General features: G+C 37.4%; 49 pseudogenes; all 49 read right to left on the reverse strand.

Moving 5' to 3' along the window:
* Nucleotides 1–16: 16 nt before the first annotated feature.
* Nucleotides 17–135, reverse strand: LOC124332589 (annotated as a pseudogene).
* Nucleotides 136–547: 412 nt separating this feature from the next.
* Nucleotides 548–666, reverse strand: LOC124332590 (annotated as a pseudogene).
* A 413-nt stretch (nt 667–1,079) lies between these two features.
* LOC124332591 lies at nt 1,080–1,198 on the reverse strand (annotated as a pseudogene).
* Nucleotides 1,199–1,611: 413 nt separating this feature from the next.
* On the reverse strand, nt 1,612–1,730 carry LOC124333517 (annotated as a pseudogene).
* A 412-nt stretch (nt 1,731–2,142) lies between these two features.
* On the reverse strand, nt 2,143–2,261 carry LOC124332592 (annotated as a pseudogene).
* A 413-nt stretch (nt 2,262–2,674) lies between these two features.
* LOC124332593 lies at nt 2,675–2,793 on the reverse strand (annotated as a pseudogene).
* A 413-nt stretch (nt 2,794–3,206) lies between these two features.
* LOC124332594 lies at nt 3,207–3,325 on the reverse strand (annotated as a pseudogene).
* A 413-nt stretch (nt 3,326–3,738) lies between these two features.
* On the reverse strand, nt 3,739–3,857 carry LOC124332595 (annotated as a pseudogene).
* A 413-nt stretch (nt 3,858–4,270) lies between these two features.
* Nucleotides 4,271–4,389, reverse strand: LOC124332596 (annotated as a pseudogene).
* A 412-nt stretch (nt 4,390–4,801) lies between these two features.
* Nucleotides 4,802–4,920, reverse strand: LOC124332597 (annotated as a pseudogene).
* A 413-nt stretch (nt 4,921–5,333) lies between these two features.
* LOC124332599 lies at nt 5,334–5,452 on the reverse strand (annotated as a pseudogene).
* Nucleotides 5,453–5,864: 412 nt separating this feature from the next.
* Nucleotides 5,865–5,983, reverse strand: LOC124332600 (annotated as a pseudogene).
* A 412-nt stretch (nt 5,984–6,395) lies between these two features.
* Nucleotides 6,396–6,514, reverse strand: LOC124332601 (annotated as a pseudogene).
* A 413-nt stretch (nt 6,515–6,927) lies between these two features.
* Nucleotides 6,928–7,046, reverse strand: LOC124332602 (annotated as a pseudogene).
* Nucleotides 7,047–7,458: 412 nt separating this feature from the next.
* Nucleotides 7,459–7,577, reverse strand: LOC124332603 (annotated as a pseudogene).
* A 413-nt stretch (nt 7,578–7,990) lies between these two features.
* LOC124332604 lies at nt 7,991–8,109 on the reverse strand (annotated as a pseudogene).
* A 413-nt stretch (nt 8,110–8,522) lies between these two features.
* Nucleotides 8,523–8,641, reverse strand: LOC124332605 (annotated as a pseudogene).
* A 412-nt stretch (nt 8,642–9,053) lies between these two features.
* On the reverse strand, nt 9,054–9,172 carry LOC124332606 (annotated as a pseudogene).
* A 413-nt stretch (nt 9,173–9,585) lies between these two features.
* LOC124332607 lies at nt 9,586–9,704 on the reverse strand (annotated as a pseudogene).
* A 413-nt stretch (nt 9,705–10,117) lies between these two features.
* LOC124332608 lies at nt 10,118–10,236 on the reverse strand (annotated as a pseudogene).
* A 412-nt stretch (nt 10,237–10,648) lies between these two features.
* LOC124332610 lies at nt 10,649–10,767 on the reverse strand (annotated as a pseudogene).
* Nucleotides 10,768–11,180: 413 nt separating this feature from the next.
* Nucleotides 11,181–11,299, reverse strand: LOC124332611 (annotated as a pseudogene).
* A 412-nt stretch (nt 11,300–11,711) lies between these two features.
* Nucleotides 11,712–11,830, reverse strand: LOC124332612 (annotated as a pseudogene).
* Nucleotides 11,831–12,243: 413 nt separating this feature from the next.
* Nucleotides 12,244–12,362, reverse strand: LOC124332613 (annotated as a pseudogene).
* A 413-nt stretch (nt 12,363–12,775) lies between these two features.
* Nucleotides 12,776–12,894, reverse strand: LOC124332614 (annotated as a pseudogene).
* Nucleotides 12,895–13,306: 412 nt separating this feature from the next.
* On the reverse strand, nt 13,307–13,425 carry LOC124332615 (annotated as a pseudogene).
* Nucleotides 13,426–13,838: 413 nt separating this feature from the next.
* On the reverse strand, nt 13,839–13,957 carry LOC124332616 (annotated as a pseudogene).
* A 413-nt stretch (nt 13,958–14,370) lies between these two features.
* LOC124332617 lies at nt 14,371–14,489 on the reverse strand (annotated as a pseudogene).
* Nucleotides 14,490–14,907: 418 nt separating this feature from the next.
* LOC124332618 lies at nt 14,908–15,026 on the reverse strand (annotated as a pseudogene).
* A 413-nt stretch (nt 15,027–15,439) lies between these two features.
* LOC124332619 lies at nt 15,440–15,558 on the reverse strand (annotated as a pseudogene).
* Nucleotides 15,559–15,971: 413 nt separating this feature from the next.
* Nucleotides 15,972–16,090, reverse strand: LOC124332622 (annotated as a pseudogene).
* Nucleotides 16,091–16,508: 418 nt separating this feature from the next.
* Nucleotides 16,509–16,627, reverse strand: LOC124332623 (annotated as a pseudogene).
* Nucleotides 16,628–17,040: 413 nt separating this feature from the next.
* LOC124332624 lies at nt 17,041–17,159 on the reverse strand (annotated as a pseudogene).
* Nucleotides 17,160–17,572: 413 nt separating this feature from the next.
* On the reverse strand, nt 17,573–17,691 carry LOC124332625 (annotated as a pseudogene).
* A 413-nt stretch (nt 17,692–18,104) lies between these two features.
* Nucleotides 18,105–18,223, reverse strand: LOC124332626 (annotated as a pseudogene).
* A 413-nt stretch (nt 18,224–18,636) lies between these two features.
* On the reverse strand, nt 18,637–18,755 carry LOC124332627 (annotated as a pseudogene).
* Nucleotides 18,756–19,167: 412 nt separating this feature from the next.
* LOC124332628 lies at nt 19,168–19,286 on the reverse strand (annotated as a pseudogene).
* A 413-nt stretch (nt 19,287–19,699) lies between these two features.
* Nucleotides 19,700–19,818, reverse strand: LOC124332629 (annotated as a pseudogene).
* Nucleotides 19,819–20,230: 412 nt separating this feature from the next.
* On the reverse strand, nt 20,231–20,349 carry LOC124332630 (annotated as a pseudogene).
* A 413-nt stretch (nt 20,350–20,762) lies between these two features.
* Nucleotides 20,763–20,881, reverse strand: LOC124332631 (annotated as a pseudogene).
* A 412-nt stretch (nt 20,882–21,293) lies between these two features.
* On the reverse strand, nt 21,294–21,412 carry LOC124332633 (annotated as a pseudogene).
* A 412-nt stretch (nt 21,413–21,824) lies between these two features.
* LOC124332634 lies at nt 21,825–21,943 on the reverse strand (annotated as a pseudogene).
* A 413-nt stretch (nt 21,944–22,356) lies between these two features.
* On the reverse strand, nt 22,357–22,475 carry LOC124332635 (annotated as a pseudogene).
* A 412-nt stretch (nt 22,476–22,887) lies between these two features.
* LOC124332637 lies at nt 22,888–23,006 on the reverse strand (annotated as a pseudogene).
* A 413-nt stretch (nt 23,007–23,419) lies between these two features.
* LOC124332638 lies at nt 23,420–23,538 on the reverse strand (annotated as a pseudogene).
* Nucleotides 23,539–23,950: 412 nt separating this feature from the next.
* On the reverse strand, nt 23,951–24,069 carry LOC124332640 (annotated as a pseudogene).
* Nucleotides 24,070–24,352: 283 nt separating this feature from the next.
* Nucleotides 24,353–24,471, reverse strand: LOC124332641 (annotated as a pseudogene).
* A 413-nt stretch (nt 24,472–24,884) lies between these two features.
* On the reverse strand, nt 24,885–25,003 carry LOC124334895 (annotated as a pseudogene).
* A 413-nt stretch (nt 25,004–25,416) lies between these two features.
* On the reverse strand, nt 25,417–25,535 carry LOC124332642 (annotated as a pseudogene).
* Between the last annotated feature and the right edge of the window lie 306 nt (nt 25,536–25,841).

Raw genomic sequence — 25,841 nt, forward strand, 5'->3', positions numbered from 1 at the left:
AAAACAAACTATTCATCGCCAACGACATCCCGTATTCCCAAGCGGTCACCCTTCCAAGTACTAACGGGACTCGACGTAACTTAACTTCTGGGAGCTGACGAGACCAGGTGCGTTCTACGTGATATGGCCGTTGACATTCAAAAATGAAAATTTACCCTCCCAGTCCCAATGGATGAATAGAAAATCACTTCAAAGTGACAGAAATGTTTGTTCTTTGAATTTGGACTGGTAACCATCACAAATAAAAAGCGCGATCAACTTTGAAAAACTCGCAATGAAATTCATCCAGAATCATTCCTATAGATGAATTGAACCTATCCCTATGTCATTGAAAGTTTTGATCTACGAATTTGGACTGGTAACCATCACGATTAATAACGCGATAAAATTTGACAAACTCTCAATGGAATTGATCCAGAATCATTCTTATAGATGAATTGAACCTATCTCTAAGGCATTGAAATGTTTCATCTACGAAATTGGACTGGTAACCATCGTGATTGAAAAAAAATGTCAAGAAATTTGTTATTGAAAACAAACTATCCATCGCCAACGACATCCCGTATTCCCAAGCGGTCACCCTTCCAAGTACTAACGGGACTCGACGTAACTTAACTTCTGGGAGCTGACGAGACCAGGTGCGTTCTACGTGATATGGCCGTTGACATTCAAAAATGAAAATTTACCCTCCCAGTCCCAATGGATGAATAGAAAATCACTTCAAAGTGACAGAAATGTTTGTTCATTGAATTTGGACTGGTAACCATCGCGAATAAAAAGCGCGATCAACTTTGAAAAACTCGCAATGAAATTCATCCAGAATCATTCCTATAGATGAATTGAACCTATCCCTATGTCATTGAAATTTTTGATCTACGAATTTGGACTGGTAACCATCACGATTAAAAAACGCGATAAAATTTGACAAACTCTCAATGGAATTGATCCAGAATCATTCTTATAGATGAATTGAACCTATCTCTAAGGCATTGAAATGTTTCATCTACGAAATTGGACTGGTAACCATCGTTATTGAAAAAAAATTTCAAGAAATTTTTTATTGAAAACAAACTATTCATCGCCAACGACATCCCGTATTCCCAAGCGGTCACCCTTCCAAGTACTAACGGGACTCGACGTAACTTAACTTCTGGGAGCTGACGAGACCAGGTGCGTTCTACGTGATATGGCCGTTGACATTCAAAAATGAAAATTTACCCTCCCAGTCCCAATGGATGAATAGAAAATCACTTCAAAGTGACAGAAATGTTTGTTCATTGAATTTGGACTGGTAACCATCGCGAATAAAAAGCGCGATCAACTTTGAAAAACTCGCAATGAAATTCATCCAGAATCATTCCTATAGATGAATTGAACCTATCCCTATGTCATTGAAATTTTTGATCTACGAATTTGGACTGGTAACCATCACGATTAAAAAACGCGATAAAATTTGACAAACTCTCAATGGAATTGATCCAGAATCATTCTTATAGATGAATTGAACCTATCTCTAAGGCATTGAAATGTTTCATCTACGAAATTGGACTGGTAACCATCGTTATTGAAAAAAAATTTCAAGAAATTTTTTATTGAAAACAAACTATTCATCGCCAACGACATCCCGTGTTCCCAAGCGGTCACCCTTCCAAGTACTAACGGGACTCGACGTAACTTAACTTCTGGGAGCTGACGAGACCAGGTGCGTTCTACGTGATATGGCCGTTGACATTCAAAAATGAAAATTTACCCTCCCAGTCCCAATGGATGAATAGAAAATCACTTCAAAGTGACAGAAATGTTTGTTCTTTGAATTTGGACTGGTAACCATCACAAATAAAAAGCGCGATCAACTTTGAAAAACTCGCAATGAAATTCATCCAGAATCATTCCTATAGATGAATTGAACCTATCCCTATGTCATTGAAAGTTTTGATCTACGAATTTGGACTGGTAACCATCACGATTAATAACGCGATAAAATTTGACAAACTCTCAATGGAATTGATCCAGAATCATTCTTATAGATGAATTGAACCTATCTCTAAGGCATTGAAATGTTTCATCTACGAAATTGGACTGGTAACCATCGTGATTGAAAAAAAATGTCAAGAAATTTGTTATTGAAAACAAACTATCCATCGCCAACGACATCCCGTATTCCCAAGCGGTCACCCTTCCAAGTACTAACGGGACTCGACGTAACTTAACTTCTGGGAGCTGACGAGACCAGGTGCGTTCTACGTGATATGGCCGTTGACATTCAAAAATGAAAATTTACCCTCCCAGTCCCAATGGATGAATAGAAAATCACTTCAAAGTGACAGAAATGTTTGTTCATTGAATTTGGACTGGTAACCATCGCGAATAAAAAGCGCGATCAACTTTGAAAAACTCGCAATGAAATTCATCCAGAATCATTCCTATAGATGAATTGAACCTATCCCTATGTCATTGAAATTTTTGATCTACGAATTTGGACTGGTAACCATCACGATTAAAAAACGCGATAAAATTTGACAAACTCTCAATGGAATTGATCCAGAATCATTCTTATAGATGAATTGAACCTATCTCTAAGGCATTGAAATGTTTCATCTACGAAATTGGACTGGTAACCATCGTTATTGAAAAAAAATTTCAAGAAATTTTTTATTGAAAACAAACTATTCATCGCCAACGACATCCCGTATTCCCAAGCGGTCACCCTTCCAAGTACTAACGGGACTCGACGTAACTTAACTTCTGGGAGCTGACGAGACCAGGTGCGTTCTACGTGATATGGCCGTTGACATTCAAAAATGAAAATTTACCCTCCCAGTCCCAATGGATGAATAGAAAATCACTTCAAAGTGACAGAAATGTTTGTTCTTTGAATTTGGACTGGTAACCATCACAAATAAAAAGCGCGATCAACTTTGAAAAACTCGCAATGAAATTCATCCAGAATCATTCCTATAGATGAATTGAACCTATCCCTATGTCATTGAAATTTTTGATCTACGAATTTGGACTGGTAACCATTGCGATTAAAAAACGCGATAAAATTTGACAATTTCTCAATGGAATTGATCCAGAATCATTCTTATAGATGAATTGAACCTATCTCTAAGGCATTGAAATGTTTCATCTACGAAATTGGACTGGTAACCATCGTGATTGAAAAAAAATGTCAAGAAATTTGTTATTGAAAACAAACTATCCATCGCCAACGACATCCCGTATTCCCAAGCGGTCACCCTTCCAAGTACTAACGGGACTCGACGTAACTTAACTTCTGGGAGCTGACGAGACCAGGTGCGTTCTACGTGATATGGCCGTTGACATTCAAAAATGAAAATTTACCCTCCCAGTCCCAATGGATGAATAGAAAATCACTTCAAAGTGACAGAAATGTTTGTTCATTGAATTTGGACTGGTAACCATCGCGAATAAAAAGCGCGATCAACTTTGAAAAACTCGCAATGAAATTCATCCAGAATCATTCCTATAGATGAATTGAACCTATCCCTATGTCATTGAAATTTTTGATCTACGAATTTGGACTGGTAACCATCACGATTAAAAAACGCGATAAAATTTGACAAACTCTCAATGGAATTGATCCAGAATCATTCTTATAGATGAATTGAACCTATCTCTAAGGCATTGAAATGTTTCATCTACGAAATTGGACTGGTAACCATCGTGATTGAAAAAAAATGTCAAGAAATTTGTTATTGAAAACAAACTATCCATCGCCAACGACATCCCGTATTCCCAAGCGGTCACCCTTCCAAGTACTAACGGGACTCGACGTAACTTAACTTCTGGGAGCTGACGAGACCAGGTGCGTTCTACGTGATATGGCCGTTGACATTCAAAAATGAAAATTTACCCTCCCAGTCCCAATGGATGAATAGAAAATCACTTCAAAGTGACAGAAATGTTTGTTCATTGAATTTGGACTGGTAACCATCGCGAATAAAAAGCGCGATCAACTTTGAAAAACTCGCAATGAAATTCATCCAGAATCATTCCTATAGATGAATTGAACCTATCCCTATGTCATTGAAATTTTTGATCTACGAATTTGGACTGGTAACCATCACGATTAAAAAACGCGATAAAATTTGACAAACTCTCAATGGAATTGATCCAGAATCATTCTTATAGATGAATTGAACCTATCTCTAAGGCATTGAAATGTTTCATCTACGAAATTGGACTGGTAACCATCGTTATTGAAAAAAAATTTCAAGAAATTTTTTATTGAAAACAAACTATTCATCGCCAACGACATCCCGTATTCCCAAGCGGTCACCCTTCCAAGTACTAACGGGACTCGACGTAACTTAACTTCTGGGAGCTGACGAGACCAGGTGCGTTCTACGTGATATGGCCGTTGACATTCAAAAATGAAAATTTACCCTCCCAGTCCCAATGGATGAATAGAAAATCACTTCAAAGTGACAGAAATGTTTGTTCTTTGAATTTGGACTGGTAACCATCACAAATAAAAAGCGCGATCAACTTTGAAAAACTCGCAATGAAATTCATCCAGAATCATTCCTATAGATGAATTGAACCTATCCCTATGTCATTGAAAGTTTTGATCTACGAATTTGGACTGGTAACCATCACGATTAATAACGCGATAAAATTTGACAAACTCTCAATGGAATTGATCCAGAATCATTCTTATAGATGAATTGAACCTATCTCTAAGGCATTGAAATGTTTCATCTACGAAATTGGACTGGTAACCATCGTGATTGAAAAAAAATGTCAAGAAATTTGTTATTGAAAACAAACTATTCATCGCCAACGACATCCCGTATTCCCAAGCGGTCACCCTTCCAAGTACTAACGGGACTCGACGTAACTTAACTTCTGGGAGCTGACGAGACCAGGTGCGTTCTACGTGATATGGCCGTTGACATTCAAAAATGAAAATTTACCCTCCCAGTCCCAATGGATGAATAGAAAATCACTTCAAAGTGACAGAAATGTTTGTTCATTGAATTTGGACTGGTAACCATCGCGAATAAAAAGCGCGATCAACTTTGAAAAACTCGCAATGAAATTCATCCAGAATCATTCCTATAGATGAATTGAACCTATCCCTATGTCATTGAAATTTTTGATCTACGAATTTGGACTGGTAACCATCACGATTAAAAAACGCGATAAAATTTGACAAACTCTCAATGGAATTGATCCAGAATCATTCTTATAGATGAATTGAACCTATCTCTAAGGCATTGAAATGTTTCATCTACGAAATTGGACTGGTAACCATCGTGATTGAAAAAAAATGTCAAGAAATTTGTTATTGAAAACAAACTATCCATCGCCAACGACATCCCGTATTCCCAAGCGGTCACCCTTCCAAGTACTAACGGGACTCGACGTAACTTAACTTCTGGGAGCTGACGAGACCAGGTGCGTTCTACGTGATATGGCCGTTGACATTCAAAAATGAAAATTTACCCTCCCAGTCCCAATGGATGAATAGAAAATCACTTCAAAGTGACAGAAATGTTTGTTCTTTGAATTTGGACTGGTAACCATCACAAATAAAAAGCGCGATCAACTTTGAAAAACTCGCAATGAAATTCATCCAGAATCATTCCTATAGATGAATTGAACCTATCCCTATGTCATTGAAAGTTTTGATCTACGAATTTGGACTGGTAACCATCACGATTAATAACGCGATAAAATTTGACAAACTCTCAATGGAATTGATCCAGAATCATTCTTATAGATGAATTGAACCTATCTCTAAGGCATTGAAATGTTTCATCTACGAAATTGGACTGGTAACCATCGTGATTGAAAAAAAATGTCAAGAAATTTGTTATTGAAAACAAACTATCCATCGCCAACGACATCCCGTATTCCCAAGCGGTCACCCTTCCAAGTACTAACGGGACTCGACGTAACTTAACTTCTGGGAGCTGACGAGACCAGGTGCGTTCTACGTGATATGGCCGTTGACATTCAAAAATGAAAATTTACCCTCCCAGTCCCAATGGATGAATAGAAAATCACTTCAAAGTGACAGAAATGTTTGTTCTTTGAATTTGGACTGGTAACCATCACAAATAAAAAGCGCGATCAACTTTGAAAAACTCGCAATGAAATTCATCCAGAATCATTCCTATAGATGAATTGAACCTATCCCTATGTCATTGAAAGTTTTGATCTACGAATTTGGACTGGTAACCATCACGATTAATAACGCGATAAAATTTGACAAACTCTCAATGGAATTGATCCAGAATCATTCTTATAGATGAATTGAACCTATCTCTAAGGCATTGAAATGTTTCATCTACGAAATTGGACTGGTAACCATCGTGATTGAAAAAAAATGTCAAGAAATTTGTTATTGAAAACAAACTATTCATCGCCAACGACATCCCGTATTCCCAAGCGGTCACCCTTCCAAGTACTAACGGGACTCGACGTAACTTAACTTCTGGGAGCTGACGAGACCAGGTGCGTTCTACGTGATATGGCCGTTGACATTCAAAAATGAAAATTTACCCTCCCAGTCCCAATGGATGAATAGAAAATCACTTCAAAGTGACAGAAATGTTTGTTCATTGAATTTGGACTGGTAACCATCGCGAATAAAAAGCGCGATCAACTTTGAAAAACTCGCAATGAAATTCATCCAGAATCATTCCTATAGATGAATTGAACCTATCCCTATGTCATTGAAATTTTTGATCTACGAATTTGGACTGGTAACCATCACGATTAAAAAACGCGATAAAATTTGACAAACTCTCAATGGAATTGATCCAGAATCATTCTTATAGATGAATTGAACCTATCTCTAAGGCATTGAAATGTTTCATCTACGAAATTGGACTGGTAACCATCGTGATTGAAAAAAAATGTCAAGAAATTTGTTATTGAAAACAAACTATCCATCGCCAACGACATCCCGTATTCCCAAGCGGTCACCCTTCCAAGTACTAACGGGACTCGACGTAACTTAACTTCTGGGAGCTGACGAGACCAGGTGCGTTCTACGTGATATGGCCGTTGACATTCAAAAATGAAAATTTACCCTCCCAGTCCCAATGGATGAATAGAAAATCACTTCAAAGTGACAGAAATGTTTGTTCATTGAATTTGGACTGGTAACCATCGCGAATAAAAAGCGCGATCAACTTTGAAAAACTCGCAATGAAATTCATCCAGAATCATTCCTATAGATGAATTGAACCTATCCCTATGTCATTGAAAGTTTTGATCTACGAATTTGGACTGGTAACCATCACGATTAATAACGCGATAAAATTTGACAAACTCTCAATGGAATTGATCCAGAATCATTCTTATAGATGAATTGAACCTATCTCTAAGGCATTGAAATGTTTCATCTACGAAATTGGACTGGTAACCATCGTGATTGAAAAAAAATGTCAAGAAATTTGTTATTGAAAACAAACTATTCATCGCCAACGACATCCCGTATTCCCAAGCGGTCACCCTTCCAAGTACTAACGGGACTCGACGTAACTTAACTTCTGGGAGCTGACGAGACCAGGTGCGTTCTACGTGATATGGCCGTTGACATTCAAAAATGAAAATTTACCCTCCCAGTCCCAATGGATGAATAGAAAATCACTTCAAAGTGACAGAAATGTTTGTTCATTGAATTTGGACTGGTAACCATCGCGAATAAAAAGCGCGATCAACTTTGAAAAACTCGCAATGAAATTCATCCAGAATCATTCCTATAGATGAATTGAACCTATCCCTATGTCATTGAAATTTTTGATCTACGAATTTGGACTGGTAACCATCACGATTAAAAAACGCGATAAAATTTGACAAACTCTCAATGGAATTGATCCAGAATCATTCTTATAGATGAATTGAACCTATCTCTAAGGCATTGAAATGTTTCATCTACGAAATTGGACTGGTAACCATCGTGATTGAAAAAAAATGTCAAGAAATTTGTTATTGAAAACAAACTATCCATCGCCAACGACATCCCGTATTCCCAAGCGGTCACCCTTCCAAGTACTAACGGGACTCGACGTAACTTAACTTCTGGGAGCTGACGAGACCAGGTGCGTTCTACGTGATATGGCCGTTGACATTCAAAAATGAAAATTTACCCTCCCAGTCCCAATGGATGAATAGAAAATCACTTCAAAGTGACAGAAATGTTTGTTCATTGAATTTGGACTGGTAACCATCGCGAATAAAAAGCGCGATCAACTTTGAAAAACTCGCAATGAAATTCATCCAGAATCATTCCTATAGATGAATTGAACCTATCCCTATGTCATTGAAATTTTTGATCTACGAATTTGGACTGGTAACCATCACGATTAAAAAACGCGATAAAATTTGACAAACTCTCAATGGAATTGATCCAGAATCATTCTTATAGATGAATTGAACCTATCTCTAAGGCATTGAAATGTTTCATCTACGAAATTGGACTGGTAACCATCGTTATTGAAAAAAAATTTCAAGAAATTTTTTATTGAAAACAAACTATTCATCGCCAACGACATCCCGTATTCCCAAGCGGTCACCCTTCCAAGTACTAACGGGACTCGACGTAACTTAACTTCTGGGAGCTGACGAGACCAGGTGCGTTCTACGTGATATGGCCGTTGACATTCAAAAATGAAAATTTACCCTCCCAGTCCCAATGGATGAATAGAAAATCACTTCAAAGTGACAGAAATGTTTGTTCTTTGAATTTGGACTGGTAACCATCACAAATAAAAAGCGCGATCAACTTTGAAAAACTCGCAATGAAATTCATCCAGAATCATTCCTATAGATGAATTGAACCTATCCCTATGTCATTGAAAGTTTTGATCTACGAATTTGGACTGGTAACCATCACGATTAATAACGCGATAAAATTTGACAAACTCTCAATGGAATTGATCCAGAATCATTCTTATAGATGAATTGAACCTATCTCTAAGGCATTGAAATGTTTCATCTACGAAATTGGACTGGTAACCATCGTGATTGAAAAAAAATGTCAAGAAATTTGTTATTGAAAACAAACTATTCATCGCCAACGACATCCCGTATTCCCAAGCGGTCACCCTTCCAAGTACTAACGGGACTCGACGTAACTTAACTTCTGGGAGCTGACGAGACCAGGTGCGTTCTACGTGATATGGCCGTTGACATTCAAAAATGAAAATTTACCCTCCCAGTCCCAATGGATGAATAGAAAATCACTTCAAAGTGACAGAAATGTTTGTTCATTGAATTTGGACTGGTAACCATCGCGAATAAAAAGCGCGATCAACTTTGAAAAACTCGCAATGAAATTCATCCAGAATCATTCCTATAGATGAATTGAACCTATCCCTATGTCATTGAAATTTTTGATCTACGAATTTGGACTGGTAACCATCACGATTAAAAAACGCGATAAAATTTGACAAACTCTCAATGGAATTGATCCAGAATCATTCTTATAGATGAATTGAACCTATCTCTAAGGCATTGAAATGTTTCATCTACGAAATTGGACTGGTAACCATCGTGATTGAAAAAAAATGTCAAGAAATTTGTTATTGAAAACAAACTATCCATCGCCAACGACATCCCGTATTCCCAAGCGGTCACCCTTCCAAGTACTAACGGGACTCGACGTAACTTAACTTCTGGGAGCTGACGAGACCAGGTGCGTTCTACGTGATATGGCCGTTGACATTCAAAAATGAAAATTTACCCTCCCAGTCCCAATGGATGAATAGAAAATCACTTCAAAGTGACAGAAATGTTTGTTCATTGAATTTGGACTGGTAACCATCGCGAATAAAAAGCGCGATCAACTTTGAAAAACTCGCAATGAAATTCATCCAGAATCATTCCTATAGATGAATTGAACCTATCCCTATGTCATTGAAATTTTTGATCTACGAATTTGGACTGGTAACCATCACGATTAAAAAACGCGATAAAATTTGACAAACTCTCAATGGAATTGATCCAGAATCATTCTTATAGATGAATTGAACCTATCTCTAAGGCATTGAAATGTTTCATCTACGAAATTGGACTGGTAACCATCGTTATTGAAAAAAAATTTCAAGAAATTTTTTATTGAAAACAAACTATTCATCGCCAACGACATCCCGTATTCCCAAGCGGTCACCCTTCCAAGTACTAACGGGACTCGACGTAACTTAACTTCTGGGAGCTGACGAGACCAGGTGCGTTCTACGTGATATGGCCGTTGACATTCAAAAATGAAAATTTACCCTCCCAGTCCCAATGGATGAATAGAAAATCACTTCAAAGTGACAGAAATGTTTGTTCTTTGAATTTGGACTGGTAACCATCACAAATAAAAAGCGCGATCAACTTTGAAAAACTCGCAATGAAATTCATCCAGAATCATTCCTATAGATGAATTGAACCTATCCCTATGTCATTGAAAGTTTTGATCTACGAATTTGGACTGGTAACCATCACGATTAATAACGCGATAAAATTTGACAAACTCTCAATGGAATTGATCCAGAATCATTCTTATAGATGAATTGAACCTATCTCTAAGGCATTGAAATGTTTCATCTACGAAATTGGACTGGTAACCATCGTGATTGAAAAAAAATGTCAAGAAATTTGTTATTGAAAACAAACTATCCATCGCCAACGACATCCCGTATTCCCAAGCGGTCACCCTTCCAAGTACTAACGGGACTCGACGTAACTTAACTTCTGGGAGCTGACGAGACCAGGTGCGTTCTACGTGATATGGCCGTTGACATTCAAAAATGAAAATTTACCCTCCCAGTCCCAATGGATGAATAGAAAATCACTTCAAAGTGACAGAAATGTTTGTTCATTGAATTTGGACTGGTAACCATCGCGAATAAAAAGCGCGATCAACTTTGAAAAACTCGCAATGAAATTCATCCAGAATCATTCCTATAGATGAATTGAACCTATCCCTATGTCATTGAAATTTTTGATCTACGAATTTGGACTGGTAACCATCACGATTAAAAAACGCGATAAAATTTGACAAACTCTCAATGGAATTGATCCAGAATCATTCTTATAGATGAATTGAACCTATCTCTAAGGCATTGAAATGTTTCATCTACGAAATTGGACTGGTAACCATCGTTATTGAAAAAAAATTTCAAGAAATTTTTTATTGAAAACAAACTATTCATCGCCAACGACATCCCGTATTCCCAAGCGGTCACCCTTCCAAGTACTAACGGGACTCGACGTAACTTAACTTCTGGGAGCTGACGAGACCAGGTGCGTTCTACGTGATATGGCCGTTGACATTCAAAAATGAAAATTTACCCTCCCAGTCCCAATGGATGAATAGAAAATCACTTCAAAGTGACAGAAATGTTTGTTCTTTGAATTTGGACTGGTAACCATCACAAATAAAAAGCGCGATCAACTTTGAAAAACTCGCAATGAAATTCATCCAGAATCATTCCTATAGATGAATTGAACCTATCCCTATGTCATTGAAAGTTTTGATCTACGAATTTGGACTGGTAACCATCACGATTAATAACGCGATAAAATTTGACAAACTCTCAATGGAATTGATCCAGAATCATTCTTATAGATGAATTGAACCTATCTCTAAGGCATTGAAATGTTTCATCTACGAAATTGGACTGGTAACCATCGTGATTGAAAAAAAATGTCAAGAAATTTGTTATTGAAAACAAACTATTCATCGCCAACGACATCCCGTATTCCCAAGCGGTCACCCTTCCAAGTACTAACGGGACTCGACGTAACTTAACTTCTGGGAGCTGACGAGACCAGGTGCGTTCTACGTGATATGGCCGTTGACATTCAAAAATGAAAATTTACCCTCCCAGTCCCAATGGATGAATAGAAAATCACTTCAAAGTGACAGAAATGTTTGTTCATTGAATTTGGACTGGTAACCATCGCGAATAAAAAGCGCGATCAACTTTGAAAAACTCGCAATGAAATTCATCCAGAATCATTCCTATAGATGAATTGAACCTATCCCTATGTCATTGAAATTTTTGATCTACGAATTTGGACTGGTAACCATCACGATTAAAAAACGCGATAAAATTTGACAAACTCTCAATGGAATTGATCCAGAATCATTCTTATAGATGAATTGAACCTATCTCTAAGGCATTGAAATGTTTCATCTACGAAATTGGACTGGTAACCATCGTGATTGAAAAAAAATGTCAAGAAATTTGTTATTGAAAACAAACTATCCATCGCCAACGACATCCCGTATTCCCAAGCGGTCACCCTTCCAAGTACTAACGGGACTCGACGTAACTTAACTTCTGGGAGCTGACGAGACCAGGTGCGTTCTACGTGATATGGCCGTTGACATTCAAAAATGAAAATTTACCCTCCCAGTCCCAATGGATGAATAGAAAATCACTTCAAAGTGACAGAAATGTTTGTTCATTGAATTTGGACTGGTAACCATCGCGAATAAAAAGCGCGATCAACTTTGAAAAACTCGCAATGAAATTCATCCAGAATCATTCCTATAGATGAATTGAACCTATCCCTATGTCATTGAAATTTTTGATCTACGAATTTGGACTGGTAACCATCACGATTAAAAAACGCGATAAAATTTGACAAACTCTCAATGGAATTGATCCAGAATCATTCTTATAGATGAATTGAACCTATCTCTAAGGCATTGAAATGTTTCATCTACGAAATTGGACTGGTAACCATCGTTATTGAAAAAAAATTTCAAGAAATTTTTTATTGAAAACAAACTATTCATCGCCAACGACATCCCGTATTCCCAAGCGGTCACCCTTCCAAGTACTAACGGGACTCGACGTAACTTAACTTCTGGGAGCTGACGAGACCAGGTGCGTTCTACGTGATATGGCCGTTGACATTCAAAAATGAAAATTTACCCTCCCAGTCCCAATGGATGAATAGAAAATCACTTCAAAGTGACAGAAATGTTTGTTCTTTGAATTTGGACTGGTAACCATCACAAATAAAAAGCGCGATCAACTTTGAAAAACTCGCAATGAAATTCATCCAGAATCATTCCTATAGATGAATTGAACCTATCCCTATGTCATTGAAAGTTTTGATCTACGAATTTGGACTGGTAACCATCACGATTAATAACGCGATAAAATTTGACAAACTCTCAATGGAATTGATCCAGAATCATTCTTATAGATGAATTGAACCTATCTCTAAGGCATTGAAATGTTTCATCTACGAAATTGGACTGGTAACCATCGTGATTGAAAAAAAATGTCAAGAAATTTGTTATTGAAAACAAACTATTCATCGCCAACGACATCCCGTATTCCCAAGCGGTCACCCTTCCAAGTACTAACGGGACTCGACGTAACTTAACTTCTGGGAGCTGACGAGACCAGGTGCGTTCTACGTGATATGGCCGTTGACATTCAAAAATGAAAATTTACCCTCCCAGTCCCAATGGATGAATAGAAAATCACTTCAAAGTGACAGAAATGTTTGTTCATTGAATTTGGACTGGTAACCATCGCGAATAAAAAGCGCGATCAACTTTGAAAAACTCGCAATGAAATTCATCCAGAATCATTCCTATAGATGAATTGAACCTATCCCTATGTCATTGAAATTTTTGATCTACGAATTTGGACTGGTAACCATCACGATTAAAAAACGCGATAAAATTTGACAAACTCTCAATGGAATTGATCCAGAATCATTCTTATAGATGAATTGAACCTATCTCTAAGGCATTGAAATGTTTCATCTACGAAATTGGACTGGTAACCATCGTGATTGAAAAAAAATGTCAAGAAATTTGTTATTGAAAACAAACTATCCATCGCCAACGACATCCCGTATTCCCAAGCGGTCACCCTTCCAAGTACTAACGGGACTCGACGTAACTTAACTTCTGGGAGCTGACGAGACCAGGTGCGTTCTACGTGATATGGCCGTTGACATTCAAAAATGAAAATTTACCCTCCCAGTCCCAATGGATGAATAGAAAATCACTTCAAAGTGACAGAAATGTTTGTTCATTGAATTTGGACTGGTAACCATCGCGAATAAAAAGCGCGATCAACTTTGAAAAACTCGCAATGAAATTCATCCAGAATCATTCCTATAGATGAATTGAACCTATCCCTATGTCATTGAAATTTTTGATCTACGAATTTGGACTGGTAACCATCACGATTAAAAAACGCGATAAAATTTGACAAACTCTCAATGGAATTGATCCAGAATCATTCTTATAGATGAATTGAACCTATCTCTAAGGCATTGAAATGTTTCATCTACGAAATTGGACTGGTAACCATCGTTATTGAAAAAAAATTTCAAGAAATTTTTTATTGAAAACAAACTATTCATCGCCAACGACATCCCGTATTCCCAAGCGGTCACCCTTCCAAGTACTAACGGGACTCGACGTAACTTAACTTCTGGGAGCTGACGAGACCAGGTGCGTTCTACGTGATATGGCCGTTGACATTCAAAAATGAAAATTTACCCTCCCAGTCCCAATGGATGAATAGAAAATCACTTCAAAGTGACAGAAATGTTTGTTCTTTGAATTTGGACTGGTAACCATCACAAATAAAAAGCGCGATCAACTTTTCTTTTGAAAAACTCGCAATGAAATTCATCCAGAATCATTCCTATAGATGAATTGAACCTATCCCTATGTCATTGAAAGTTTTGATCTACGAATTTGGACTGGTAACCATCACGATTAATAACGCGATAAAATTTGACAAACTCTCAATGGAATTGATCCAGAATCATTCTTATAGATGAATTGAACCTATCTCTAAGGCATTGAAATGTTTCATCTACGAAATTGGACTGGTAACCATCGTGATTGAAAAAAAATGTCAAGAAATTTGTTATTGAAAACAAACTATTCATCGCCAACGACATCCCGTATTCCCAAGCGGTCACCCTTCCAAGTACTAACGGGACTCGACGTAACTTAACTTCTGGGAGCTGACGAGACCAGGTGCGTTCTACGTGATATGGCCGTTGACATTCAAAAATGAAAATTTACCCTCCCAGTCCCAATGGATGAATAGAAAATCACTTCAAAGTGACAGAAATGTTTGTTCATTGAATTTGGACTGGTAACCATCGCGAATAAAAAGCGCGATCAACTTTGAAAAACTCGCAATGAAATTCATCCAGAATCATTCCTATAGATGAATTGAACCTATCCCTATGTCATTGAAATTTTTGATCTACGAATTTGGACTGGTAACCATCACGATTAAAAAACGCGATAAAATTTGACAAACTCTCAATGGAATTGATCCAGAATCATTCTTATAGATGAATTGAACCTATCTCTAAGGCATTGAAATGTTTCATCTACGAAATTGGACTGGTAACCATCGTTATTGAAAAAAAATTTCAAGAAATTTTTTATTGAAAACAAACTATTCATCGCCAACGACATCCCGTATTCCCAAGCGGTCACCCTTCCAAGTACTAACGGGACTCGACGTAACTTAACTTCTGGGAGCTGACGAGACCAGGTGCGTTCTACGTGATATGGCCGTTGACATTCAAAAATGAAAATTTACCCTCCCAGTCCCAATGGATGAATAGAAAATCACTTCAAAGTGACAGAAATGTTTGTTCTTTGAATTTGGACTGGTAACCATCACAAATAAAAAGCGCGATCAACTTTGAAAAACTCGCAATGAAATTCATCCAGAATCATTCCTATAGATGAATTGAACCTATCCCTATGTCATTGAAAGTTTTGATCTACGAATTTGGACTGGTAACCATCACGATTAAAAAACGCGATAAAATTTGACAAACTCTCAATGGAATTGATCCAGAATCATTCTTATAGATGAATTGAACCTATCTCTAAGGCATTGAAATGTTTCATCTACGAAATTGGACTGGTAACCATCGTTATTGAAAAAAAATTTCAAGAAATTTTTTATTGAAAACAAACTATTCATCGCCAACGACATCCCGTATTCCCAAGCGGTCACCCTTCCAAGTACTAACGGGACTCGACGTAACTTAACTTCTGGGAGCTGACGAGACCAGGTGCGTTCTACGTGATATGGCCGTTGACATTCAAAAATGAAAATTTACCCTCCCAGTCCCAATGGATGAATAGAAAATCACTTCAAAGTGACAGAAATGTTTGTTCTTTGAATTTGGACTGGTAACCATCACAAATAAAAAGCGCGATCAACTTTTCTTTTGAAAAACTCGCAATGAAATTCATCCAGAATCATTCCTATAGATGAATTGAACCTATCCCTATGTCATTGAAAGTTTTGATCTACGAATTTGGACTGGTAACCATCACGATTAATAACGCGATAAAATTTGACAAACTCTCAATGGAATTGATCCAGAATCATTCTTATAGATGAATTGAACCTATCTCTAAGGCATTGAAATGTTTCATCTACGAAATTGGACTGGTAACCATCGTGATTGAAAAAAAATGTCAAGAAATTTGTTATTGAAAACAAACTATTCATCGCCAACGACATCCCGTATTCCCAAGCGGTCACCCTTCCAAGTACTAACGGGACTCGACGTAACTTAACTTCTGGGAGCTGACGAGACCAGGTGCGTTCTACGTGATATGGCCGTTGACATTCAAAAATGAAAATTTACCCTCCCAGTCCCAATGGATGAATAGAAAATCACTTCAAAGTGACAGAAATGTTTGTTCATTGAATTTGGACTGGTAACCATCGCGAATAAAAAGCGCGATCAACTTTGAAAAACTCGCAATGAAATTCATCCAGAATCATTCCTATAGATGAATTGAACCTATCCCTATGTCATTGAAATTTTTGATCTACGAATTTGGACTGGTAACCATCACGATTAAAAAACGCGATAAAATTTGACAAACTCTCAATGGAATTGATCCAGAATCATTCTTATAGATGAATTGAACCTATCTCTAAGGCATTGAAATGTTTCATCTACGAAATTGGACTGGTAACCATCGTTATTGAAAAAAAATTTCAAGAAATTTTTTATTGAAAACAAACTATTCATCGCCAACGACATCCCGTATTCCCAAGCGGTCACCCTTCCAAGTACTAACGGGACTCGACGTAACTTAACTTCTGGGAGCTGACGAGACCAGGTGCGTTCTACGTGATATGGCCGTTGACATTCAAAAATGAAAATTTACCCTCCCAGTCCCAATGGATGAATAGAAAATCACTTCAAAGTGACAGAAATGTTTGTTCATTGAATTTGGACTGGTAACCATCGCGAATAAAAAGCGCGATCAACTTTGAAAAACTCGCAATGAAATTCATCCAGAATCATTCCTATAGATGAATTGAACCTATCCCTATGTCATTGAAATTTTTGATCTACGAATTTGGACTGGTAACCATCACGATTAAAAAACGCGATAAAATTTGACAAACTCTCAATGGAATTGATCCAGAATCATTCTTATAGATGCATTGAACCTATCTCTAAGGCATTGAAATGTTTCATCTACGAAATTGGACTGGTAACCATCGTTATTGAAAAAAAATTTCAAGAAATTTGTTATTGAAAACAAACTATCCATCGCCAACGACATCCCGTATTCCCAAGCGGTCACCCTTCCAAGTACTAACGGGACTCGACGTAACTTAACTTCTGGGAGCTGACGAGACCAGGTGCGTTCTACGTGATATGGCCGTTGACATTCAAAAATGAAAATTTACCCTCCCAGTCCCAATGGATGAATAGAAAATCACTTCAAAGTGACAGAAATGTTTGTTCATTGAATTTGGACTGGTAACCATCGCGAATAAAAAGCGCGATCAACTTTGAAAAACTCGCAATGAAATTCATCCAGAATCATTCCTATAGATGAATTGAACCTATCCCTATGTCATTGAAATTTTTGATCTACGAATTTGGACTGGTAACCATCACGATTAAAAAACGCGATAAAATTTGACAAACTCTCAATGGAATTGATCCAGAATCATTCTTATAGATGAATTGAACCTATCTCTAAGGCATTGAAATGTTTCATCTACGAAATTGGACTGGTAACCATCGTTATTGAAAAAAAATTTCAAGAAATTTTTTATTGAAAACAAACTATTCATCGCCAACGACATCCCGTATTCCCAAGCGGTCACCCTTCCAAGTACTAACGGGACTCGACGTAACTTAACTTCTGGGAGCTGACGAGACCAGGTGCGTTCTACGTGATATGGCCGTTGACATTCAAAAATGAAAATTTACCCTCCCAGTCCCAATGGATGAATAGAAAATCACTTCAAAGTGACAGAAATGTTTGTTCTTTGAATTTGGACTGGTAACCATCACAAATAAAAAGCGCGATCAACTTTGAAAAACTCGCAATGAAATTCATCCAGAATCATTCCTATAGATGAATTGAACCTATCCCTATGTCATTGAAAGTTTTGATCTACGAATTTGGACTGGTAACCATCACGATTAAAAAACGCGATAAAATTTGACAAACTCTCAATGGAATTGATCCAGAATCATTCTTATAGATGAATTGAACCTATCTCTAAGGCATTGAAATGTTTCATCTACGAAATTGGACTGGTAACCATCGTTATTGAAAAAAAATTTCAAGAAATTTTTTATTGAAAACAAACTATTCATCGCCAACGACATCCCGTATTCCCAAGCGGTCACCCTTCCAAGTACTAACGGGACTCGACGTAACTTAACTTCTGGGAGCTGACGAGACCAGGTGCGTTCTACGTGATATGGCCGTTGACATTCAAAAATGAAAATTTACCCTCCCAGTCCCAATGGATGAATAGAAAATCACTTCAAAGTGACAGAAATGTTTGTTCTTTGAATTTGGACTGGTAACCATCACAAATAAAAAGCGCGATCAACTTTGAAAAACTCGCAATGAAATTCATCCAGAATCATTCCTATAGATGAATTGAACCTATCCCTATGTCATTGAAAGTTTTGATCTACGAATTTGGACTGGTAACCATCACGATTAATAACGCGATAAAATTTGACAAACTCTCAATGGAATTGATCCAGAATCATTCTTATAGATGAATTGAACCTATCTCTAAGGCATTGAAATGTTTCATCTACGAAATTGGACTGGTAACCATCGTGATTGAAAAAAAATGTCAAGAAATTTGTTATTGAAAACAAACTATCCATCGCCAACGACATCCCGTATTCCCAAGCGGTCACCCTTCCAAGTACTAACGGGACTCGACGTAACTTAACTTCTGGGAGCTGACGAGACCAGGTGCGTTCTACGTGATATGGCCGTTGACATTCAAAAATGAAAATTTACCCTCCCAGTCCCAATGGATGAATAGAAAATCACTTCAAAGTGACAGAAATGTTTGTTCATTGAATTTGGACTGGTAACCATCGCGAATAAAAAGCGCGATCAACTTTGAAAAACTCGCAATGAAATTCATCCAGAATCATTCCTATAGATGAATTGAACCTATCCCTATGTCATTGAAATTTTTGATCTACGAATTTGGACTGGTAACCATCACGATTAAAAAACGCGATAAAATTTGACAAACTCTCAATGGAATTGATCCAGAATCATTCTTATAGATGAATTGAACCTATCTCTAAGGCATTGAAATGTTTCATCTACGAAATTGGACTGGTAACCATCGTTATTGAAAAAAAATTTCAAGAAATTTTTTATTGAAAACAAACTATTCATCGCCAACGACATCCCGTATTCCCAAGCGGTCACCCTTCCAAGTACTAACGGGACTCGACGTAACTTAACTTCTGGGAGCTGACGAGACCAGGTGCGTTCTACGTGATATGGCCGTTGACATTCAAAAATGAAAATTTACCCTCCCAGTCCCAATGGATGAATAGAAAATCACTTCAAAGTGACAGAAATGTTTGTTCATTGAATTTGGACTGGTAACCATCGCGAATAAAAAGCGCGATCAACTTTGAAAAACTCGCAATGAAATTCATCCAGAATCATTCCTATAGATGAATTGAACCTATCCCTATGTCATTGAAATTTTTGATCTACGAATTTGGACTGGTAACCATCACGATTAATAACGCGATAAAATTTGACAAACTCTCAATGGAATTGATCCAGAATCATTCTTATAGATGAATTGAACCTATCTCTAAGGCATTGAAATGTTTCATCTACGAAATTGGACTGGTAACCATCGTGATTGAAAAAAAATGTCAAGAAATTTGTTATTGAAAACAAACTATCCATCGCCAACGACATCCCGTATTCCCAAGCGGTCACCCTTCCAAGTACTAACGGGACTCGACGTAACTTAACTTCTGGGAGCTGACGAGACCAGGTGCGTTCTACGTGATATGGCCGTTGACATTCAAAAATGAAAATTTACCCTCCCAGTCCCAATGGATGAATAGAAAATCACTTCAAAGTGACAGAAATGTTTGTTCATTGAATTTTGACTGGTAACCATCGCGAATAAAAAGCGCGATCAACTTTGAAAAACTCGCAATGAAATTCATCCAGAATCATTCCTATAGATGAATTGAACCTATCCCTATGTCATTGAAATTTTTGATCTACGAATTTGGACTGGTAACCATCACGATTAAAAAACGCGATAAAATTTGACAAACTCTCAATGGAATTGATCCAGAATCATTCTTATAGATGAATTGAACCTATCTCTAAGGCATTGAAATGTTTCATCTACGAAAATGGACTGGTAACCATCGTTATTGAAAAAAAATTTCAAGAAATTTTTTATTGAAAACAAACTATTCATCGCCAACGACATCCCGTATTCCCAAGCGGTCACCCTTCCAAGTACTAACGGGACTCGACGTAACTTAACTTCTGGGAGCTGACGAGACCAGGTGCGTTCTACGTGATATGGCCGTTGACATTCAAAAATGAAAATTTACCCTCCCAGTCCCAATGGATGAATAGAAAATCACTTCAAAGTGACAGAAATGTTTGTTCATTGAATTTGGACTGGTAACCATCGCGAATAAAAAGCGCGATCAACTTTGAAAAACTCGCAATGAAATTCATCCAGAATCATTCCTATAGATGAATTGAACCTATCCCTATGTCATTGAAATTTTTGATCTACGAATTTGGACTGGTAACCATCACGATTAATAACGCGATAAAATTTGACAAACTCTCAATGGAATTGATCCAGAATCATTCTTATAGATGAATTGAACCTATCTCTAAGGCATTGAAATGTTTCATCTACGAAATTGGACTGGTAACCATCGTTATTGAAAAAAAATTTCAAGAAATTTTTTATTGAAAACAAACTATTCATCGCCAACGACATCCCGTATTCCCAAGCGGTCACCCTTCCAAGTACTAACGGGACTCGACGTAACTTAACTTCTGGGAGCTGACGAGACCAGGTGCGTTCTACGTGATATGGCCGTTGACATTCAAAAATGAAAATTTACCCTCCCAGTCCCAATGGATGAATAGAAAATCACTTCAAAGTGACAGAAATGTTTGTTCATTGAATTTGGACTGGTAACCATCGCGAATAAAAAGCGCGATCAACTTTGAAAAACTCGCAATGAAATTCATCCAGAATCATTCCTATAGATGAATTGAACCTATCCCTATGTCATTGAAATTTTTGATCTACGAATTTGGACTGGTAACCATCACGATTAATAACGCGATAAAATTTGACAAACTCTCAATGGAATTGATCCAGAATCATTCTTATAGATGAATTGAACCTATCTCTAAGGCATTGAAATGTTTCATCTACGAAATTGGACTGGTAACCATCGTGATTGAAAAAAAATGTCAAGAAATTTGTTATTGAAAACAAACTATCCATCGCCAACGACATCCCGTATTCCCAAGCGGTCACCCTTCCAAGTACTAACGGGACTCGACGTAACTTAACTTCTGGGAGCTGACGAGACCAGGTGCGTTCTACGTGATATGGCCGTTGACATTCAAAAATGAAAATTTACCCTCCCAGTCCCAATGGATGAATAGAAAATCACTTCAAAGTGACAGAAATGTTTGTTCATTGAATTTTGACTGGTAACCATCGCGAATAAAAAGCGCGATCAACTTTGAAAAACTCGCAATGAAATTCATCCAGAATCATTCCTATAGATGAATTGAACCTATCCCTATGTCATTGAAATTTTTGATCTACGAATTTGGACTGGTAACCATCACGATTAAAAAACGCGATAAAATTTGACAAACTCTCAATGGAATTGATCCAGAATCATTCTTATAGATGAATTGAACCTATCTCTAAGGCATTGAAATGTTTCATCTACGAAAATGGACTGGTAACCATCGTTATTGAAAAAAAATTTCAAGAAATTTTTTATTGAAAACAAACTATTCATCGCCAACGACATCCCGTATTCCCAAGCGGTCACCCTTCCAAGTACTAACGGGACTCGACGTAACTTAACTTCTGGGAGCTGACGAGACCAGGTGCGTTCTACGTGATATGGCCGTTGACATTCAAAAATGAAAATTTACCCTCCCAGTCCCAATGGATGAATAGAAAATCACTTCAAAGTGACAGAAATGTTTGTTCATTGAATTTGGACTGGTAACCATCGCGAATAAAAAGCGCGATCAACTTTGAAAAACTCGCAATGAAATTCATCCAGAATCATTCCTATAGATGAATTGAACCTATCCCTATGTCATTGAAATTTTTGATCTACGAATTTGGACTGGTAACCATCACGATTAATAACGCGATAAAATTTGACAAACTCTCAATGGAATTGATCCAGAATCATTCTTATAGATGAATTGAACCTATCTCTAAGGCATTGAAATGTTTCATCTACGAAATTGGACTGGTAACCATCGTGATTGAAAAAAAATGTCAAGAAATTTGTTATTGAAAACAAACTATCCATCGCCAACGACATCCCGTATTCCCAAGCGGTCACCCTTCCAAGTACTAACGGGACTCGACGTAACTTAACTTCTGGGAGCTGACGAGACCAGGTGCGTTCTACGTGATATGGCCGTTGACATTCAAAAATGAAAATTTACCCTCCCAGTCCCAATGGATGAATAGAAAATCACTTCAAAGTGACAGAAATGTTTGTTCATTGAATTTGGACTGGTAACCATCGCGAATAAAAAGCGCGATCAACTTTGAAAAACTCGCAATGAAATTCATCCAGAATCATTCCTATAGATGAATTGAACCTATCCCTATGTCATTGAAATTTTTGATCTACGAATTTGGACTGGTAACCATCACGATTAAAAAACGCGATAAAATTTGACAAACTCTCAATGGAATTGATCCAGAATCATTCTTATAGATGAATTGAACCTATCTCTAAGGCATTGAAATGTTTCATCTACGAAATTGGACTGGTAACCATCGTTATTGAAAAAAAATTTCAAGAAATTTTTTATTGAAAACAAACTATTCATCGCCAACGACATCCCGTATTCCCAAGCGGTCACCCTTCCAAGTACTAACGGGACTCGACGTAACTTAACTTCTGGGAGCTGACGAGACCAGGTGCGTTCTACGTGATATGGCCGTTGACATTCAAAAATGAAAATTTACCCTCCCAGTCCCAATGGATGAATAGAAAATCACTTCAAAGTGACAGAAATGTTTGTTCATTGAATTTTGACTGGTAACCATCGCGAATAAAAAGCGCGATCAACTTTGAAAAACTCGCAATGAAATTCATCCAGAATCATTCCTATAGATGAATTGAACCTATCCCTATGTCATTGAAATTTTTGATCTACGAATTTGGACTGGTAACCATCACGATTAATAACGCGATAAAATTTGACAAACTCTCAATGGAATTGATCCAGAATCATTCTTATAGATGAATTGAACCTATCTCTAAGGCATTGAAATGTTTCATCTACGAAATTGGACTGGTAACCATCGTGATTGAAAAAAAATGTCAAGAAATTTGTTATTGAAAACAAACTATCCATCGCCAACGACATCCCGTATTCCCAAGCGGTCACCCTTCCAAGTACTAACGGGACTCGACGTAACTTAACTTCTGGGAGCTGACGAGACCAGGTGCGTTCTACGTGATATGGCCGTTGACATTCAAAAATGAAAATTTACCCTCCCAGTCCCAATGGATGAATAGAAAATCACTTCAAAGTGACAGAAATGTTTGTTCATTGAATTTGGACTGGTAACCATCGCGAATAAAAAGCGCGATCAACTTTGAAAAACTCGCAATGAAATTCATCCAGAATCATTCCTATAGATGAATTGAACCTATCTCTAAGGCATTGAAATGTTTCATCTACGAAAATGGACTGGTAACCATCGTTATTGAAAAAAAATTTCAAGAAATTTTTTATTGAAAACAAACTATTCATCGCCAACGACATCCCGTATTCCCAAGCGGTCACCCTTCCAAGTACTAACGGGACTCGACGTAACTTAACTTCTGGGAGCTGACGAGACCAGGTGCGTTCTACGTGATATGGCCGTTGACATTCAAAAATGAAAATTTACCCTCCCAGTCCCAATGGATGAATAGAAAATCACTTCAAAGTGACAGAAATGTTTGTTCATTGAATTTGGACTGGTAACCATCGCGAGTAAAAACCGCGATCAACTTTGAAAAACTCGCAATGAAATTCATCCAGAATCATTCCTATAGATGAATTGAACCTATCCCTATGTCATTGAAATTTTTGATCTACGAATTTGGACTGGTAACCATCACGATTAAAAAACGCGATAAAATTTGACAAACTCTCAATGGAATTGATCCAGAATCATTCTTATAGATGAATTGAACCTATCTCTAAGGCATTGAAATGTTTCATCTACGAAATTGGACTGGTAACCATCGTGATTGAAAAAAAATGTCAAGAAATTTGTTATTGAAAACAAACTATCCATCGCCAACGACATCCCGTATTCCCAAGCGGTCACCCTTCCAAGTACTAACGGGACTCGACGTAACTTAACTTCTGGGAGCTGACGAGACCAGGTGCGTTCTACGTGGTATGGCCGTTGACATTCAAAAATGAAAATTTACCCTCCCAGTCCCAATGGATGAATAGAAAATCACTTCAAAGTGACAGAAATGTTTGTTCATTGAATTTTGACTGGTAACCATCGCGAGTAAAAACCGCGATCAACTTTGAAAAACTCGCAATGAAATTCATCCAGAATCATTCCTATAGATGAATTGAACCTATCCCTATGTCATTGAAATTTTTGATCTACGAATTTGGACTGGTAACCATCACGATTAAAAAACGCGATAAAATTTGACAAACTCTCAATGGAATTGATCCAGAATCATTCTTATAGATGAATTGAACCTATCTCTAAGGCATTGAAATGTTTCATCTACGAAATTGGACTGGTAACCATCGTGATTGAAAAAAAATGTCAAGAAATTTGTTATTGAAAACAAACTATCCATCGCCAACGACATCCCGTATTCCCAAGCGGTCACCCTTCCAAGTACTAACGGGACTCGACGTAACTTAACTTCTGGGAGCTGACGAGACCAGGTGCGTTCTACGTGATATGGCCGTTGACATTCAAAAATGAAAATTTACCCTCCCAGTCCCAATGGATGAATAGAAAATCACTTCAAAGTGACAGAAATGTTTGTTCATTGAATTTGGACTGGTAACCATCGCGAGTAAAAACCGCGATCAACTTTGAAAAACTCGCAATGAAATTCATCCAGAATCATTCCTATAGATGAATTGAACCTATCCCTATGTCATTGAAATTTTTGATCTACGAATTTGGACTGGTAACCATCACGATTAAAAAACGCGATAAAATTTGACAAACTCTCAATGGAATTGATCCAGAATCATTCTTATAGATGAATTG

Source organism: Daphnia pulicaria, chromosome 3 (genome assembly GCF_021234035.1).
Source record: "Daphnia pulicaria isolate SC F1-1A chromosome 3, SC_F0-13Bv2, whole genome shotgun sequence".
In the NCBI taxonomy this organism is placed as follows: Eukaryota; Metazoa; Arthropoda; class Branchiopoda; order Diplostraca; family Daphniidae; genus Daphnia; species Daphnia pulicaria.